Below are 15,593 nucleotides of genomic sequence, written 5' to 3'. Positions count from 1 at the left end.
GGGTACCATCCCAGCCTACTGACCCCATACACCCTGCCTACTAACCCCATACACCCTGCCTCCTAACCTCATACACACTGCCTACTAACTCCATACACCCAGTCTTCTAACCCCATACACCCAGTCTACTAACCCCATACACCCTGCCTACTAACTCCATACACCCAGTCTACTAACCCCATACACCTTGCCTACTAACTCCATACACCCAGTCTACTAACCCCATACACCTTGCCTACTAACTCCATACACCCAGTCTACTAACCCCATACACCCTGCCTACTAACTCCATACACCCAGTCTACTAACCCCATACACCCAGTCTACTAACTCCATACACCCAGTCTACTAACTCCATACACCCAGTCTACTAACCCCATACATCCAGTCTACTATCCCCATACACCCTGCCTACTAACTCCATACACCCAGTCTACTAACCCCATACACCCTGCCTACTAACTCCATACACCCAGTCTACCAACCCCATACACTCTGCCTACTGACCCCATACACCCAGCCTACTGACCCCATACACCCTGCCTCCTAGCCCCATACACCCTGCCTACTAACTCCATACACCCAGTCTACTAACCCCATACACCCTGCCTCCTAACCCCATACACCCTGCCTCCTAACCCCATACACCCAGTCTACTAACCCCATACACCCAGTCTACTAACCCCATACACCCAGTCTACTAACCCCATACACCCTGCCTCCTAAACCCATACAGCCTGCCTCCTAACCCCATACACCCAGTCTACTAACCCCATACACCTAGTCTACTAACCTCATACACTCAGTCTACTAACTCCATACACCTATTCTACTAACCCCATACACCCTGCCTACTAACTCCATACACCCTGCCTACTAACCCCATACACCCAGTCTACTAACCCCATACACCCAGTCTACTAACCCCATACACCCTGCCTCCTAACCCCATACACCCTGCCTCCTAACCCCATACACCCAGTCTACTAACCCCATACACCTAGTCTACTAACCTCATACACTCAGTCTACTAACTCCATACACCCAGTCTACTAACCCCATACACCCTGCCTACTAACTCCATACACACAGCCTACTAACCCCATACACCCAGCCTACTACCTCCATACACCCAGTCTACTAACCACATACACCCTGCCTACTGACCCCATACACCCTGCCTACTAACTCCATACACCCTACCTACTAACCCCATACACCCAGTCTACTAACCCCATACATTCTGCCTAACATAGCCCAGTTGGTCCCGTGTAGTTCAGTTGGAAGTGCATTGCGCTTACAATGCCAGGGTTGTGGATTCAATTCCTGTGGGGGCCAGTATGAAAAAAGGATGAAAATGTATGCACTGGAGGAACATATAATGCTCCACCCAGCAGACGGTCGACCAATCGTGTTTTTGAGCTAGCACCCAATTGACTCCCATTCCCTCCGTGAAGGAGAGCTCTCTTTGTCCCAGAATTGTGGCTCATTGACGATGCATAGGCAACATACACAATGGGTGGTAATATGACTCCAAACGAGTTTTCAATCTCCTCAAAAGTATCTCTTTTTCCACTTTCCCTGAAAACTTGAACATCCGGTTGTTGGTGACTCAGCAGAGGCTATCCAAACCCAGACCTTTAACCAGTGCTGCAGACTGAGATAAAGAGCAAGACGTGTGTAAAGAACCAAACTCAATCACACAGCAGCTGAAGACACTGACCATTCAACATTCACCTCCACTTCAACAAACTAAATCCATGGCAAAATACCAATGTATTGTTTTGTTGTATCTCCTACATCAAAGGTACAGTGCATTCGGAAAGTATTCAGACCCCTTCACCTTTTCCACATTTTGCTACGTTACGGCCTTATTCTACGTTACGGCCTTACTCGTTTTTCACTCATCAATCGACACACAATATCCCATAATGACAAAACAAAAACATTATATATACTTTTTTGCAATATAATTTATGTAAATATTACATTTACATAAGTTTTCAGACCCTTTACTCAGTACTTTGTTGAAGCACCTTTGGCAGCGATTACAGCCTCGAGTCTTCTTGGGTATGATGCTACAAACTTGGCACACCTGTATTTGGTGAGTTTCTCCCATTCTTCTCTGCGGAACCGCTCAAGCTCTGTCAGGTTGGATGGGGAGTGTCGCTGCACAGCTATTTTCAGGTCTCTCCAGAGATGTTAGATCGGGTTCAAGTCCAGGCTCTGGCTGGGCCACTCAAGGACATTCAGAGACTTGTTCCGAAGCCACTCCTGCGTTGGCTTGGCTGTGTGCTTACTGTCGTTGTTCTGTTGGAAGGTGAACCATTGCCCCAGAGCAAGGTCCTGAGCGCTCTGGAGCAGGATTTCATCAAGGATCTCTCTGAACTTTGCTATCGGTCATCTTTTCCTCGATCCTGACTAGTCTCCCAGTCCCTGCCACTGAAAAACATCCCCACAGTATAATGCTGCCACCACCATGCTTCACCGTAGGAATAGTGCCAGGTTTCCTCCAGGCGTGACGCTTGGCATTCAGGCCAAAAAGTTCAATCTTGGTTTCATCAGACCAGAGAATCTTGTTTCTCATGGTCTGAGAGTGTTTAGGTGCCTTTTGGCAAACTCCAAGCGGGCTCTCATGTGCATTTTACTGAGGAGTGGCTTCCGTCTGGCCACTCTACCAAAAAGGCCTGATTGTTGGAGTGCTGCAGAGATGGTTGTCCTTCTGGAAGGTTCTCCCATCGCCACAGAAGAACTCTGGAGCTCTCTCAGAGTGACCATCGGGTTCTTTGTCACCTCCCCAGACCAAGGCCCTTGTAAGGACAGATACTGGGAGACGAGAAGCAAATACAGGGAGTGAACATTTAATAAACAACGGACAGGAAACAGAAGGGCAATCAACAAAGTGAAGGAGTCCAGTTGAGTCCTATGAGCGTTGATGTGCGAAATGATGATGACAGGTGTGCATAATGTTGGGCAGCCTGGCACAGAGAGGGGGAGTAGGAGCAGGTATGACAGTACCCCCCCAGAGCCGCCACCCGGCATCCCACCTAGGCAAGCCTGAAGGACCGGCCAAGACGTGAGAGTCGGACGTGGCGGGTGAGGCGTGGGAACCCGACGAGGCGGCTGAGGCATGGGGGCCCGACGAGGAGGCTGAGGCGTGGGAGCCCGACGAGCCGGCTGAGACGTGGGAGCCAGATGAGCCGGCTGAGGCGTGGGAGCCCGACGAGCCGGCTGAGGCGTGGGAGCCCGACGAGCCGGCTGAGGCGTGGGAGCCCGACGAGCCGGCTGAGGCGTGGGAGCCAGATGAGCCGGCTGAGGCGTGGGAGCCAGATGAGCCGGCTGAGACGTGGGAGCCAGACGAGCCGGCTGAGGCGTGGGAGCCAGATGAGCCGGCTGAGACGTGGGAGCCAGACGAGCCGGCTGAGGCGTGGGAGCCCGACGAGCCGGCTGAGGCATGATGTGGGGTGGGAGCCTGCCGAGCCAACCGAGGCAAGGAAACCTCTCGAGCCAGCTAAGGCGGGGAAGCCCGACGAGCCAACTGAGGCACCCCCGGTTCCTTCGGCAGGGGCAGCTGGACCCGACATCACCAACAAAAACAAAAAACAAAAACTCCTTGATGCTTCAAATTGTGGTGTCAGCATTCTGTAAGTACAGACGAGAAGCAAGTACAGGCAGTGAACATTTAATAAACAACACACAGGAAACATTACACGGAGAGCGTCTGGACAGGAGAAACAAAACAACATTAATGCTGACACGGGAAACAAACTGAGGAACAGACAGATATAGAGGGGCAATCAACAAAGTGAAGGAGTCCAGGTGAGTCCAATGAGCGCTGATGCGCATAATGATGGCGACAGGTGTGCATAATGATGGGCAGCCTGGTGCCCTCGAGCACCAGAGAGGGGGAGCGGGAGCAGGCGTGACAGCCCTTCTCCCCCGATTGTTCAGTTTGGCCGGGCAGCCACCTCTAGGAAGAGTCTAGGTGGTTCCAAACTTCTTTCATTTAAGAATGATGGAGGCCGCTGTGTTCTTGGGGACCTTCAATGCTGCAGACATATTTTGGTACACTTACCCAGATCTGTGCCTCGACACAATCCTGTCTCTGAGCTCTAAGGACAATTCCTTCAACCTCATGACTTGGTTTTTGCTCTGACACGCACTATCAACTGTGGGACCTTATATAGACAGGTGTGTGCCTTTTCAAATCATGTCCAATCAATTGAATTTACCACAGGTGGACACCAAGTTGTAGAAACATTTCAAGGATGATCAATGGGAATCACCTGAGCTTAATTTTGAGTCTCATAGCAAAGGGTCTGAGTACTTATTAGAGGTCGACCGATTATGATTTTTCAACGCCGATACCGATTATTGGAGGACCAAAAAAAGCCGATACTGATTAATCGGACGATTTTCATATATATATATATATATATATATATATATATTTGTAATAATGACAATTATAACAATACTGAATGAACACTTATTTTAACTAATTATAATACATCAATAAAATCTATTTAGTCTCAAATAAATAATGAAACATGTTCAATTTGGTTTAAATAATGCAAAAACAAAGTGTTGGAGAAGAAAGTAAAAGTGCAATATGTGCCATGTAAAAAAGCTAACGTTTAAGTTCCTTGCTCAGAACATGAGAACATATGAAAGCTGGTGGTTCCTTTTAACATGAGTCTTCAATATTCCCAGGTAAGAAGTTTTAGGTTATTGTTATTATAAGGACTATTTATCTATATACCATTTGTATTTCATATACCTTTGACTATTGGATGTTCTAATAGGTACTTTAGTATTGCCAGCCTAATCTCCGGAGTTGATAGGCTTGAAGTCATAAACAGCGCAATGCTTGAAGCACAGCGAAGAGCTACTGGCAAATGCAGGAAAGTGCTGTTTGAATGAGCTTGCTGCTGCCTACCACCGCTCAGTCAGATTGCTCTATAAAATCATAGACTTAATTATAATATAACACACAGAAATGCGAGCTTTAGTTCATTAATATGGTCAAATGCGGAAACTATAATTTTGAAAACAAAATGTTTATTCTTTCAGTGAAATACGGAACCGTTCTGTATTTTATCTAACGGGTGGCATCCATAAGCCTAAATATTGCTGTTACATTGCACAACCTTCAATGTTATGTCATAATTATGTAAAATTCTGGCAAATTAATTCGCAACGAGCCAGGCGGCCCAAACTGTTGCATATACCCTGACTCTGTGTGCAATGAACGCAAGAGAAGTGACACAATTTCCCTAGTTAATATTGCCTGCTAACTTGAATTTATTTTAACTAAATACGCAGGTTTAAAAAATATATACTTCTGTGTATTGATTTTAAGAAAGGTACTGATGTTTATGGTTAGGTACATTCGTGCGACGATTGTGCTTTTTTCGCAAATGCGCTTTTATTAAATCATCCCACGTTTGGCGAAGTTTGCTGTCTTTGTTAGGAAGAAATGGTCTTCACACAGTTTGCAACGAGCCAGGCGGCCCAAACTGCTGCATATACCCTGACTCTGCTTGCACAGAACGCAAGAGAAGTGACACAATTTCCCTAGTTAAAATAAATTCATGTTAGCAGGCATTATTAACTAAATATGCAGGTTTAAAAATATATAATTGTGTATTGATTTTTATAAAGGCAATGATATTCATGGTTAGGTACACATTGGTGCAACGACAGTGCTTTTTTTGCGAATGCGCTTGTTAAATCACCCATTGGCGAAGTAGGCTGTGATTCAATGATAAATTAACAGGCACCGCATCGATTATATGCAACGCAGGACAAGCTAGATAAACTAGTAATATCATCAACCATGTGTAGTTAACTAGTGATTATGTTAAGATTGATTGTTTTTTATAATATAAGTTTAATGCTAGCTAGCACCTTACCTTGGCTCCTTGCTGCACTCACATAACAGGTAGTCAGCCTGCCACGCAGTCTCCTCGTGGAGTGCAATGTAATCGGCCATAATCGGTGTCCAAAAATGCCGATTACTGATTGTTATGAAACCTTGAAATCGGCCCTAATTAATCGGCCTTTCTGATTAATCGGTTGACCTCTAGTACTTATGCAAATAATTATTTAAATCATGAATAAATAATAAAACATTTGCAAAACGTTTGCAGAAATTACTAAAACCTGGTTTTCACTTCATCATTATGGGGTATTGTGTGTAGATTGATGAGGAAAAATATTATTGTATCCATTTTAGAATAAGGCTGTAACATAACAAAATGTGGAAAAAGTCAAGGGGTCTGAATACTTTCCGGATGCACTGTACCTGTAGAATCATTACTCAAATAAGTCACTCCAAATCCTCCTGCCAAGAGAAATTATTAGGAAACTAACCTGAATATCAGCTATATATGCTTGGCAGAAGCTTACTTTATACAGTACTTATGATAAAGTACAGTATTTCAATGGTGATAGATAACATGGGTTTTCTTTAACAAATTGCCTTGGTTTAAAAAACGGAAGAAAATATGCATAATGTAGAGAGTTATTCTGTATAATGGTCTCATTTACCTTAGCATGTTAGATTTTCGCTTAATTTATGCCAACGTCGTTATCTGTATTTATTATAATGTTCATGGTGACAAAAATTAGATCGGCTTCCTCAAATCCACTTCCAACGCTTTTTGAAAAGTTACTACTGAGAACACACACACACGCAAGCACACAGGCACGCATACATACACACATACTCACATGCACACACATACACAATGGAACTCACACATTAAAGACCACAGATACACACACAACGGAGTGCACACATGAACAGAATCCACAGCATCTACTTTCCTGTCAGCAGATCAGATAGCACACAATAGCAGTTACTGTGCTAGCTTTCTGAACCACAACCCAGCCACAACTCTGCTATCTTCACACTTCCTTATGGAATTGAGATAAAGAAAAACATGTTTGGCTCAACAATGTAGATGGCAAGAGAGCAGAACCAGATCTGAAACCACTGGTTAACCAGGTTAGGCAGAACCAGCCGTGGCCTACTTACCATTTTGGAACACTCGTCTGGACAACAGGAAGACTTGTCTAAACTAACCCTTCTGCTCTCTAGAAGTTAAACCGATTCAAGACCTTCTCCTGTGATCCAACATTAGTGAAGTCGACTCTTGTCAAGATGGGTCTTTGGAAAGACATAAACATAGCTACACTAGTTGGGCTGATTCTGCACTCTGCTAAGAAGTGTTTGGACAGAGAAGAGCCTGAGTGTTGCCCAAGTGTGTGACTGCCCTGTTTCACATACGGCATGTTGTTTATTCTTATTCACTCTCTCACACACACACTCTCACACACTCTCACACACTCTCACACACTCTCACACACTCTCACACACTCTCACACACTCTCACACACACACACACACACACACACACACACACACACACACACACACACACACACACACACACACACACACACCAGTAGGGCAGGCAGCAAGGTAGCAGTACCCCAGGTTTCAACCCGGGGCCACAGTGATAGAACTAGACTGAGCTGATTGTTGTGAAGCCTCTTTAAACTCCTGGATATCTACAGGGTTACATGTGTTTGTGTTTGTGCTAGGTGACCTATATACCAATAACCTGTATCTGCAATGCAGCCCAAGCTGAGCCAAGCAAAATCTCCTGCCAAAACAGTCCTAGGGTCTCATGCTGACTCTGTGTGTGTGTGTGTGTTATCTTTCACTTTCTTTCGTGTGTGCTGCTATAAGTGTGCTAGGCATATAGAGTCTCTCTCTATATGAGGATCATTACTAATGTAGAGTCTCTCTCTATACGAGGATCATTACTAATCTAGACTCTCTCTATACGAGGATCATTACTAATGTAGACTCTCTCTATACGAGGATCATTACTAATGTAGAGTCTATCTCTATACGAGGATCATTACTAATGTTGTCACGTCCAGACCAGTATAAGGGGTTATTGGTTATTGTAGTTTGGTCAGGACGTGGCAGGGGGTATTTGTTTTATGTGGTTCAGGGTTTAATGGGATATGTATTTATGTAAGAGGGGTGTTTGATTTATGTGTTCCGGGGTTTTTGGGTATTGTTCTTGTTTTGTATTTCTATGGTTTTCTATGTTGTGTATTTCTTTGTGTTGGACTGGTATGGCTTTCAATCAGGAACAGCTGTACATCGTTGTTGCTGATTGAGAGTCATACTTAGTTAGCCCTGTTTCACCTGTCCCTTTGTGGGAAGTTGTATTCGTCCACTGCTATGTTTAGCCTGCAGAACTGTTAGCTGTCGTTTGTGGTTTCGTTTTGTTGTTTTTGTGTGGAGTTCGTAATAAAATAAATATGAGCATTCACGTACCCGCTGCATTTTGGTCCACTTCCTACGACGGACGTTACAAATGTAGAGAGTCTCTCTCTATACGAGGATCATTACTAATGTAGACTCTCTCTATACGAGGATCATTACTAATGTAGAGAGTCTCTCTCTATACGAGGATCATTACTAATGTAGAGTCTCTCTCTATATGAGGATCATTACTAGTGTAGAGTCTCTCTCTATACGAGGATCATTACTAATGTAGAGAGTCTCTCTCTATACGAGGATCATTACAAATGAAGAGAGTCTCTATATGAGGGTCATTACTAATGTAGAGTCTCTCTCTATATGAGGATCATTACAAATGAAGAGAGTCTCTATACAAGGATCAATACTAATGTAGATAGTCTCTCTCTGTACGAGGACCATTACTAACATAGAGAGTCTCTCTCTATACGAGGATCATTACTAATGTAGAGTCTCTATACGAGGATCATTACTAATGAAGAGAGTCTCTCTCTATACGAGGATCATTTCTAATGTAGAGAGTGTCTCTATATGAGGATCATTACTAATGTAGAGAGTCTCTCTCTATACAAGGATCATTACTAGTGTAGTCTCTCTCTACATGAGGATCATTACTAACGTAGAGACTCTCTCTCTATACGAGGATCATTACTAATGTAGAGTCTCTCTCTATACGAGGATCATTGCTAATGAAGAGTCTCTCTCTATTCGAGGATCATTACTAATGTAGAGTCTCTCTCTATACGAGGATCATTGCTAATGAAGAGTCTCTCTCTATTCGAGGATCATTACTAATGTAGAGTCTCTCTCTATACGAGGATCATTGCTAATGAAGAGTCTCTCTCTATTCGAGGATCATTACTAATGTAGAGTCTCTCTTTATTCGAGGATCATTACTAATGTAGAGTCTCTCTTTATTCGAGGATCATTACTAATGTAGAGAGTCTCTCTCTATATGAGGATCATTCCGAATGTAGAGTCTCTCTCTATATGAGGATCATTACTAATGTAGAGAGTGTCTCTATATGAGGGTCATTACTAATGTAGAGAGTCTCTCTATACGAGGATCATTACTAATGTAGAGAGTCTCTCTCTATACGAGGATCATTACTAATGTAGAGTCTCTCTCTATACGAGGATCATTACTAATGTAGAGAGTCTCTCTATATGAGGGTCATTACTAATGTAGAGTCTCTCTCTATACGAGGATCATTACTAATGTAGAGTCTCTCTCTATTCGAGGATCATTACTAATGTAGAGAGTCTCTCTATATGAGGGTCATTACTAATGTAGAGTCTCTCTCTATACGAGGATCATTACTAATGTAGAGAGTCTCTCTATATGAGGGTCATTACTAATGTAGAGTCTCTCTCTATACGAGGGTCATTACTAATGTAGAGAGTCTCTCTATATGAGGGTCATTACTAATGTAGAGTCTCTCTCTATACGAGGATCATTACTAATGTAGAGAGTCTCTCTATATGAGGGTCATTACTAATGTAGAGTCTCTCTCTATACGAGGGTCATTACTAATGTAGAGAGTCTCTCTATATGAGGGTCATTACTAATGTAGAGTCTCTCTCTATACGAGGATCATTACTAATGTAGAGAGTCTCTCTATATGAGGGTCATTACTAATGTAGAGAGTCTCTCTCTATATGAGGGTCATTACTAATGTAGAGAGTCTCTCTCTATATGAGGGTCATTACTAATGTAGAGAGTCTCTCTCTATATGAGGATCATTACTAATGTAGAGAGTCTCTCTCTATATGAGGGTCATTACTAATGTAGAGAGTCTCTCTCTATATGAGGGTCATTACTAATGTAGAGAGTCTCTCTCTATATGAGGGTCATTACTAATGTAGAGAGTCTCTCTCTATACGAGGATCATTACTAATGTAGAGAGTCTCTCTCTATATGAGGGTCATTACTAATGTAGAGAGTCTCTCTCTATACGAGGATCATTACTAATGTAGAGAGTCTCTCTCTATATGAGGGTCATTACTAATGTAGAGAGTCTCTCTATACGAGGATCATTACTAATGTAGAGAGTCTCTCTCTATATGAGGGTCATTACTAATGTAGAGAGTCTCTCTCTATACGAGGATCATTACTAATGTAGAGAGTCTCTCTATACGAGGGTCATTACTAATGTAGAGAGTCTCTCTCTATACGAGGATCATTACTAATGTAGAGAGTCTCTCTCTATACGAGGATCATTACTAATGTAGAGAGTCTCTCTCTATACGAGGATCATTACTAATGTAGAGAGTCTCTCTCTATATGAGGGTCATTACTAATGTAGAGAGTCTCTCTCTATACGAGGATCATTACTAATGTAGAGTCTCTCTCTATACGAGGATCATTACTAATGTAGAGAGTCTCTCTCTATATGAGGGTCATTACTAATGTAGAGTCTCTCTCTATACGAGGATCATTACTAATGTAGAGAGTCTCTCTATATGAGGGTCATTACTAATGTAGAGAGTCTCTCTATATGAGGATCATTACTAATGTAGAGTCTCTCTCTATACGAGGATCATTACTAATGTAGAGAGTCTCTCTATATGAGGGTCATTACTAATGTAGAGAGTCTCTCTATATGAGGGTCATTACTAATGTAGAGAGTCTCTCTATATGAGGGTCATTACTAATGTAGAGTCTCTCTCTATACGAGGGTCATTACTAATGTAGAGAGTCTCTCTCTATACGAGGGTCATTACTAATGTAGAGTCTCTCTATACGAGGGTCATTACTAATGTAGAGAGTCTCTCTCTATATGAGGATCATTACAAATGTAGAGAGTCTCTATCCGAGGATCAATACTAATGTAGAGAGTCTCTCTCTGTACGAGGACCATTACTAATTCAAGAAATGTAGAACCAGGAACAGATATAGCCCTTGGTTCTCTCCAGACCTGACTGCCCTTAACCAACACAAAAACATCCTGTGGCGTTCTGCATTAGCATCGAACAGCAAACGTGATATGCAACTTTTCAGGGAAGTTAGAAACACAGGCAGTTAGAAAAGCCAAGGCTAGCTTTTTCAAGCAGAAATGTGCTTCCTGCAACACAAATTCAAAAAAGTTCTGGGACATTGTAAAGTCCATGGAGAATAAGAACACCTCCTCCCAACTGCCCACTGCACTGAGGATAGGAAACTCTGTCACCACGGATAAACCCACCATAATTGAGAATTTCAATAAGCATTTTTCCACGGCTGGCCATGCTTTCCACCTGGCTACCCCTACTGCAGTCAACAGCACTGCACCCCCCACAGCTACTCGCCCAAGCCTTCCCCATTTCTCCTTCTCCCAAATTCATTCAGCTGATGTTCTGAAAGAGCTGCAAAATCTGGACCCCTACAAATCAGCCGGGCTAGACAATCTGGACCCTTTCTTTCTAAAATTATCTGCCGAAATTAATGCAACCCCTATTACTAGCCTGTTCAACCTCTCTTTCGTGTCGTCTGAGATTCCCATAGATTGGAAAGCAGCTGCTGTCATCCCCCTCTTCAAAGGAGGGGACACTCTTGACCCAAATTGCTACAGACCTATATCCATCCTACCCTGCCTTTCTAAGGTCTTCGAAAGCCAAGTTAACAAACAGATTACCGACCATTTCGAATCCCACCACACCTTCTCCGCTATGCAATCTGGTTTCAGAGCTGGTCATGGGTGCACCTCAGCCACGCTCAAGGTCCTAAACGATATCGTAACCGCCATCGATAAGAAACAATACTGTGCTGCCGTATTCATTGACCTGGCCAAAGCTTTCGACTCTGTCAATCACCACATCCTCATCGGCAGACTCAATAGCCTTGGTATCTCAAATGATTGCATCGTTCACCAACTACTTCTCTGATAGAGTTCAATGTGTCAAATCGGAGGGCCTGTTGTCCGGACCTCTGGCAGTCTCTATGGGGATGCCACAGGGTTCAATTCTTGGGCCAACTCTTTTCTCTGTATACATCAATGATGTCGCTCTTGCTGCTGGTGAGTCTCTGATCCACCTCTACGCAGACGACACCATTCTGTATACTTCTGGCCCTTCTTTGGACACTGTGTTAACAACCCTCCAGACGAGCTTCAATGCCATACAACTCTCCTTCCGTGGCCTCCAACTGCTCCTAAATACAAGTAAAACTAAATGCATGCTCTTCAACCGATCGCTGCCTGCACCTGCCCGCCTGTCCAGCATCACTACTCTGGACGGTTCTGACTTAGAATATGTGGACAACTACAAATACCTAGGTGTCTGGTTAGACTGTAAACTCTCCTTCCAGACTCACATCAAACATCTCCAATCCAAAGTTAAATCTAGAATTGGATTCCTATTTCGCAACAAAGCATCCTTCACTCATGCTGAAAAACATACCCTCATAAAAGTGACCATCCTACCGATCCTCAACTTCGGCGATGTCATTTACAAAATAGCCTCCAATACCCTACTCAACAAACTGGATGCAGTCTATCACAGTGCCATCCGTTTTGTCACCAAAGCCCCATATACTACCCACCACTGCGACCTGTACGCTCTCGTTGGCTGGCCTTTGCTTCATAATCGTCGCCAAACCCATTGGCTCCAGGTCATCTACAAGACCCTGCTAGGTAAAGTCCCCCCTTATCTCCGCTCACTGGTCACCATAGCAGCACCCACCTGTAGCATGCGCTCCAGCAGGAATATCTCTCTGGTCACCCCCAAAGCCAATTCCTCCTTTGGCCGTCTCTCCTTCCAGTTCTCTGCTGCCAATGACTGGAACGAACTACAAATATCTCTGAAACTGGAAACACTTATCTCCCTCACTAGCTTTAAGCACCAGCTGTCAGAGCAGCTCACAGATCACTGCACCTGTACATAGCCCATCTATAATTTAGCCCAAACAACTACCTCTTCCCCTAATGTATTTATTTATTTGATTTATTTTGCTCCTTTGCACCCCATTATTTATTTCTACTTTGCACTTTCTTCTACTACAAATCTACCATTCCATTGTTTTACTTGCTATATTGTATTTACTTCGCCACCATGGCCTTTTTTGCCTTTACCTCCCTTATCTCACCTCATTTGCTCACATTGTATAAAGACTTATTTTTCTACTGTATTATTGACTGTATGTTTGTTTTACTCCATGAGTAACTCTGTGTTGTTGTATGATGTCGAACTGCTTTGCTTTATCTTGGCCAGGTCGCAATTGTAAATGAGAACTTGTTCTCAACTTGCCTACCTGGTTAAATAAAGGTGAAATAAAAAAATAAAAAACTAATGCAGAGAGTCTCTCTATACGAGGATCATTAATAATGTAGAGAGTCTCTCTCTATACGAGGATCATTAATAATGTAGAGTCTCTCTCTATATGAGGATCATTACTAATGTAGAGAGTCTCTCTCTATACGAGGATCATTACTAATGTAGAGAGTCTCTCTCTATACGAGGATCATTACTAATGTAGAGAGTCTCTCTCTATACGAGGATCATTACTAATGTAGAGAGTCTCTCTCTATACGAGGATCATTACTAATGTAGAGAGTCTCTCTCTATATGAGGATCATTACTAACGTAGAGAGTCACTCTCTATACGAGGATCATTAATAATGTAGAGAGTCTCTCTCTATATGAGGATCATTACTAATGTAGAGAGTGTCTCTATATGAGGGTCATTACTAGTGTAGAGTCTCTCTCTATACGAGGATCATTACTAATGTAGAGAGTCTCTCTCTATACGAGGATCATTACAAATGAAGAGAGTCTCTATATGAGGGTCATTACTAATGTAGAGTCTCTCTCTATATGAGGATCATTACAAATGAAGAGAGTCTCTATACAAGGATCAATACTAATGTAGATAGTCTCTCTCTGTACGAGGACCATTACTAACATAGAGAGTCTCTCTCTATACGAGGATCATTACTAATGTAGAGTCTCTATACGAGGATCATTACTAATGAAGAGAGTCTCTCTCTATACGAGGATCATTTCTAATGTAGAGAGTGTCTCTATATGAGGATCATTACTAATGTAGAGAGTCTCTCTCTATACAAGGATCATTACTAGTGTAGTCTCTCTCTACATGAGGATCATTACTAACGTAGAGACTCTCTCTCTATACGAGGATCATTACTAATGTAGAGTCTCTCTCTATACGAGGATCATTGCTAATGAAGAGTCTCTCTCTATTCGAGGATCATTACTAATGTAGAGTCTCTCTCTATACGAGGATCATTGCTAATGAAGAGTCTCTCTCTATTCGAGGATCATTACTAATGTAGAGTCTCTCTCTATACGAGGATCATTGCTAATGAAGAGTCTCTCTCTATTCGAGGATCATTACTAATGTAGAGTCTCTCTTTATTCGAGGATCATTACTAATGTAGAGTCTCTCTTTATTCGAGGATCATTACTAATGTAGAGAGTCTCTCTCTATATGAGGATCATTCCGAATGTAGAGTCTCTCTCTATATGAGGATCATTACTAATGTAGAGAGTGTCTCTATATGAGGGTCATTACTAATGTAGAGAGTCTCTCTATACGAGGATCATTACTAATGTAGAGAGTCTCTCTCTATACGAGGATCATTACTAATGTAGAGTCTCTCTCTATACGAGGATCATTACTAATGTAGAGAGTCTCTCTATATGAGGGTCATTACTAATGTAGAGTCTCTCTCTATACGAGGATCATTACTAATGTAGAGTCTCTCTCTATTCGAGGATCATTACTAATGTAGAGAGTCTCTCTATATGAGGGTCATTACTAATGTAGAGTCTCTCTCTATACGAGGATCATTACTAATGTAGAGAGTCTCTCTATATGAGGGTCATTACTAATGTAGAGTCTCTCTCTATACGAGGGTCATTACTAATGTAGAGAGTCTCTCTATATGAGGGTCATTACTAATGTAGAGTCTCTCTCTATACGAGGATCATTACTAATGTAGAGAGTCTCTCTATATGAGGGTCATTACTAATGTAGAGTCTCTCTCTATACGAGGGTCATTACTAATGTAGAGAGTCTCTCTATATGAGGGTCATTACTAATGTAGAGTCTCTCTCTATACGAGGATCATTACTAATGTAGAGAGTCTCTCTATATGAGGGTCATTACTAATGTAGAGAGTCTCTCTCTATATGAGGGTCATTACTAATGTAGAGAGTCTCTCTCTATATGAGGGTCATTACTAATGTAGAGAGTCTCTCTCTATATGAGGATCATTACTAATGTAGAGAGTCTCTCTCTATATGAGGG

General features: G+C 42.6%; 1 protein-coding gene across 9 annotated transcripts in view; it reads right to left on the bottom strand.

The window, feature by feature from the left end:
* The window catches only part of LOC115150308 (neurofascin), a 171,122-nt gene that overhangs the window by 66,648 nt on the left and 88,881 nt on the right, over window positions 1-15,593 (bottom strand). The window lies entirely within an intron of this gene.

Source organism: Salmo trutta, chromosome 16 (assembly GCF_901001165.1).
Source record: "Salmo trutta chromosome 16, fSalTru1.1, whole genome shotgun sequence".
In the NCBI taxonomy this organism is placed as follows: domain Eukaryota; kingdom Metazoa; phylum Chordata; class Actinopteri; order Salmoniformes; family Salmonidae; genus Salmo; species Salmo trutta.
Note: the sequence above shows the minus strand (reverse complement) of the source record. Positions and strands in the feature narration are given on the sequence as shown.